The sequence below is a fragment of the Crocodylus siamensis genome, chromosome 1 (genome assembly GCF_052110815.1).
Source record: "Crocodylus siamensis isolate JL-2025a chromosome 1, ASM5211081v1, whole genome shotgun sequence".
NCBI classification, from domain to species: domain Eukaryota; kingdom Metazoa; phylum Chordata; order Crocodylia; family Crocodylidae; genus Crocodylus; species Crocodylus siamensis.
Window position 1 is genome coordinate 86058153 of NC_143395.1, and position 5889 is coordinate 86064041.

Sequence of the window (5889 nt, forward strand, 5' to 3'; positions counted from 1 at the left end):
GCCTGAGCCAGAGCAGACAATCTGGCCCTGCAGGCAGCAGGGAAAGGAGCTCTCAAGCAATATGGCTGCAGAAAGGGATTTACCAGCACCCAGGCTATCCCTGAAAGATGCTGGTATAGAGCTAAAGGGTACTACTTATAGCCTGTGAGGAAGTGAGTGACCTAGTGAGGGAGAGGGTTTTTTTGTTACACAGCCTCTGGGTTTACACTTAGGTTCTGATCAAGAACCAGAGGACAGGTAATGGCTGGAGGGCAGGATGGGAGGCCACAAAGGGCTGCCTGGGAGGTGCCACAGATGTTAAGCCCTATCAAGGGCAGGCTCCAGCTGACAGGGCCAGGGCCTGAGCCCCAGTGGGAAGAAAGGGGCAGATTCCACCCAAGAGGACCAAGGGCTGAGGGTCCAAGCAGAATGAAATGGGCCAAGGGCTAGACAAGGCTGAGACTCAGAAGCTGGGTCAGAGGAAGTGGGCCTAGGTTGGCAGTCTACAGCAAGAGTGACTAGTGGACTAAAGAGTGAGGGGCCAGGGGGGACCCGCACCCCCCAGATTTGTAAATGGAGCAGGCACAGGCGATGGGCTTGGGCTCCCACCCTGCTTCTCTCCCCTGGGGCCTCTGAAGCCCGGCAGGCATGACCTGGCATGGCAGGGAACAGCCAAGCTGCACAGGGATCTACTTGCCCCTGCAAACTCCTCCTGCTGCCCTGGTGCATGCCGCTGCTTTGAGGGGCTCATCCCTGCACACAGGGGGTGCATCACCAGGGCAGTGTAGAGTGAGCAGCAATGAGGAGGTCCCCAAATGGCTTGGCTTTTCCCTGCCGCTTTGCGTTGTGCCTGCTGGGCTATAGAGACCCGGGGCGAGGGAACCAGGGTGAAGCAAGTAGTGGCAAGCTGCTTCTCCATGTGAAGCCCGCTGCACCCCCACTCCCCTGAAGCCCCCCAGACACCCCCTCAGCTGCTGCTGAGCCCCCTGCCGACCTCCAGCACAGCCGGAGGTAAGCGGGCTCGTGGTGGGAAGGGGTTAACTCCTCGCTTGCTGGGAGGAGGCTGCTGCCTGGTGCCGGGCCGGGTCAAGCCCCCGCCCAGGCCCCTACTTGGCCCAGCCCCCCAGGGAGTCCCGCGAACAGGCTGCGTAAACAGGCGCTTGAGTTAGCGCGGAGTTCGCACAGGGGAGGGCGTGGGAGGGCACGAGACCCTGCCTGCGACCCCCCCCAGAGTAGTCAGCCCCAGCCGTAGCCAGCCTATCAGAGGCATGACACGGATGGGCACGCGCCGCACCCCGAGGGTCCCCTCGGGCTCTGCAGCCCCACCATTGGGCACCTCAGAGACGGCCACCCAGACGGAGCCCATGGTTCCGGGCTCCACGCAGACGGAGCCCCTGGCTCTTGGCTGTGGGGGCTGCCTGTCCCTTTTTCAGGCTCTGGGGCCCGGGAGCATGGCCCCCTCCCCTTGCGGGGTCTGCTCCCTACTGGGGTCTCTGGTGCGCCAGCTGGAGGAGCTCCAGGCCACAGTCCAGAGACTGCGTGCCATCAGGGACTGCGAGCAGGAGATAGACTCCTACTGCCAGGCCCTTCTCCCCTGGGAACCGCAGGGTAGAGCACCGTCTCCCTCCAGGACTAAGGAGGACTCTGGGACCTCCCGCTCTGCCCAGTCAGGGGCATGGACCAAGGTGGTCAAGGGCCCCAAGGCCCGCCGCACCAAGGCCCCTGCCCCGCCGGAGCTTAGCAACAGGTTCGCACCTCTTGCAGCCCCAGCAGAGCCCACGCAGTTGCCAGCTCCCGCAGGCAACCCAGGCTCGACCGCAGCTACTGGCCCCGCTCTCCCCAAGACAAAGCGAAAGGTGTTTGTTGTGGGAGACTCCATCCTGTGGGGGACTGAGGGGGCAATCTGCTGCCCTGACCCCTTAGCCCGGGAAGTCTGCTGCTTCCCGGGGGCCTGCATCCAAGACATTGCGGAGAGGATCCCGCAGCTCCTCCGGCCTACAGACCACTACCCAATGCTCCTGATTCATGTGGGCACCAATGACACGGCTTGGAGCACCCCCAGCCAGGTCATGAGGTGCTACAGGGAGTTGGGAGCGGGGCTTAGGGGTCTGGGAGCTCAGGTGGTGTTTTCATCGATCCTCCCAGTCTCGGGCTATGGGCTGAGGAGGGAGAGGAGGATCCATGCGGTGAACCAAAGACTGCGGTGCTGGTGTTATCGGGAAGGCTTTGGCTTCCATGACCACAGCCCGCTCTTTGGAGAGAGAGGCAGCGAGCTGCTGGGAAGAGATGGCCTCCACCTCTCTCCCCTGGGGAGGAGGCTCTTCTCAGCCAGGCTGGCTGACCTACTCCACCGGGCTTTAAACTAAGCCCGCTGAGGGATGGGGGGACTACTGCCCCTGCTGGCCCGCTGAACGGCCCTTGCAAAGCTAGCGGACCAAGACACTTAAAGGGGCACTTAAGGGAGCCCACCCCTGCCCCAGCCCTGGCACAATCTGTGGGCAAGGCAAGAGCCCCCAAGGGCACACTTGCCTGCCTGTACACTAATGCCAGGAGCCTGGGCAACAAGCAGGACGAGCTCATCCTCCTGCTCAGTGCAAAGAAATATGATGTCATTGGGATAACGGAGACCTGGTGGGACTCCACCCATGACTGGACCACGGGTATAGAGGGCTATACCCTGTACAGGAGGGATCGTGTTGACAAAAGGGGCGGGGGTGTAGCTCTCTATGTGAAGGAAAGCTACATGTCCCTGCAAGCTGATGTTGGCGACCAGCATGGACAGCTAGAGACCCTCTGGGTAAAAATTCATGGGGAATACGGCACAGGGGACACAACGGTGGGAGTCTACTACAGACCTCCCACTCAAAGTCCTGAGCTTGACCAGAAGTTCGCCCGGGAACTGACTGAGGCCGCTTGCTCCAGGACCTTGGTTGTCATGGGTGACTTCAATTACCTGGACATCTCGTGGGAAGATCACTCAGCTAAATCTGAGCGGGCGCAAAGCTTTCTCTCGTGCGTGGATGACCTCTACCTGACTCAAGAAGTCTATGGGCCAACGAGAGGCAAAGCGCTGCTTGACCTGGTACTGGCTACGGGGGACGACCTAATCGGCGACCTAGTGATTGATGGGAAGTTGGGTGACAGCGACCACGAGATGATCACCTTCACCATCCGCCGTAAAGCTGGCAAGTCAGTCAGCAACACAGAAGTCCTTGACTTCAGAAAAGCCGACTTTGACAAGCTCAAGAGGCTAGTCAGTCAGGCCCTCAGGGACCATGACCCCAGGGAGTTGGGAGTTCAAGGAGAGTGGTTGCTTCTCAAGGAAGCGATCCTCAGTGCACAAGCTAAATCTATTCCGACACGGAGGAAAGGCAGCAAGAAGGCACAGCAGCCCCCCTGGCTCTCCAGAGACCTAGAGGACCTCCTGTGGCTAAAAAGGAAAGCCTACAAAGGATGGAGGACGGGATTCACCTCCAAGGAGGATTACTCCGCACTGGTCCGGTCCTGCAGGGACCAAGCCAGGAAAGCCAAGGCTGCAACTGAACTCCAACTAGCTTCAGGCATCAAGGACAACAAAAAGTCCTTTTTCAGATATGTGGGGAGCCAGAGGAAAAGCAAGGGCAACGTTGGACCCCTGCTAAACCAGATGGGGCAACTGACAACTGATGCCCAGGAAAAAGCCAACCTATTAAATAGGTACTTTGCATCAGTCTTTCATCAGTCACACGGGATGCCCATGCCTGCTATGGGACAGGGAAATCTGGGTGAGGGGGATCCCCTACCCTCCATCAATGCTGACCTCGTGAAGGAACACCTTGAGAAGCTGGATACCTTCAAGTCAGCTGGCCCTGACAACCTGCACCCCAGGGTACTCAAGGAGCTGGCGAGCGTCATAGCCCAGCCCCTGGCACGGATCTTTGAAAACTCCTGGCGCTCTGGTGTAGTGCCCGAAGACTGGAAGAAGGCCAATGTGGTGCCGATCTTCAAGAAAGGGAGGAGAGTGGATCCAGCTAACTACAGGCCCATTAGCCTGACTTCTATCCTGGGGAAGATCTTAGAAAAGTTTTTATTAAGGAGGCCATCCTTGAGGGACTGGCCCAGGCTAACATTCTAAGGGATAGCCAGCACGGGTTTGTTGCGGGTAGGTCTTGTTTGACCAATCTCATTTCCTTCTATGACCAGGTGACCTATCACCTGGACAAGGGAGAAGAGATTGATGTCATATATCTTGACTTCAAAAAAGCTTTTGATCTGGTATCCCATGATCACCTCTTGGCCAAAGTGCCCAGTTGTGGCTTTGGCTCCACCACGATCCGCTGGCTGGGAAATTGGCTTTGTGGTCGGACCCAGAGGGTTGTGATTGATGGCAGTCACTCATCGTGGTGCCCTGTGACCAGTGGGGTCCCTCAAGGCTCTGTCCTGGGACCCATACTGTTCAACATATTCATTAACGATGTGGACATTGGAGTCAGGAGTGGACTGGCCAAGTTCGCCGATGACACCAAACTTTGGGGCAAAGCATCCACGCCAGAAGATAGGCGGGTGATCCAGGCTGACCTGGACAAGCTCAGCAAATGGGCAGACGAGAACCTTATGGTGTTTAACACCGAAAAATGCAAGGTTCTCCACCTTGGGAGGAAAACCCTGCAGCATCCTTATAGGCTCGGCAGTGCTACGTTGGTTAGAAGAAAAAGACTTGGGGGTCATCATTGACCACAAGATGAACATGAGCCTGCAATGCGATGCTGCAGCTAGTAAAGCGACCAAAATGCTGGCGTGCATCCATAGATGCTTCTCGAGCAAATCCCGGGACGTCATTCTCCCCTTGTACTCCGCCTTGGTGAGGTCGCAGCTGGAGTACTGCGTCCAGTTTTGGGCTCCACAATTCAAAAAGGGTGTGGAGAAGCTTGAGAGAGTCCAGAGGAGAGCCACGCGCATGATCAGAGGTCAGGAAAACAGATCTTACGATGACAGGCTGAGAGCCATGGGACTCTTTAGCCTGGAAAAGCGCAGGCTCAGGGGTGATCTGATGGCCACCTATAAGTTTATCAGGGGTGACCACCAGGATCTGGGGGAACGTCTGTTCACCAGAGCGCCCCAAGGGATGATGAGGTCGAACGGTCACAAACTCCTGCAAGACCGTTTCAGGCTGGACATAAGGAAGAATTTCTTTACTGTCCGAGCCCCCAAGGTCTGGAACAGTCTGCCAGCGGAGGTGGTTCAAGCGCCTACATTGAACACCTTCAAGAGTAAATTGGATGCTTATCTTGCTGGGATCCTATGACCCCAGCTGACTTCCTGCCCTTTGGGCAGGGGGCTGGACACGATGATCTCCCGAGGTCCCTTCCAGCCGTAATGTCTATGAAATCTATGAAAATCTATGAAATGTGGGCCCAGTGCTCCCTTCCACCCCACTTCCCTCCCTGGGGGCCTCTGCAGAGCGGTGGATGTGACCCAGCATGGCAAGGAATAGAAAAGCCATGCGGAGAAGCTGCTCGCTGCTGCTCACTCCACCCTAGTTCTCTCCCAGTGGGCATGACCTAGTTAGGCAGGGAACAGTCAGACTGAGTGGGGATCTTCTCACTGCTGCTGACTGTGCTGCCCTGGCAACATGCCTCCTATGTGTGGGGCTGAGCCCCTCAAAGCAGCGGCATGGGCAAGAGGTGCAGAGCCAGGGTAGCGGGGGGAGAAGCTCACAGCAGTGAGGAGATCCCTATGCAGCCCAGCTGTTCCTTGCCATGCGAGGTTGTGCCCGCTGGGCTGCGGGGATCCCGTGGGAGGGAAGCAGGGAGAGAGCCTGAGCCCACAGCATGCACCTACCCCACATACAGATCTGGGGGTGCAGGTCCTCCCTGCCCCCCCAGGAGTGTGCACGGAGGTGGGGAGCCACCCTGTCTGAGTCCGCAGCAG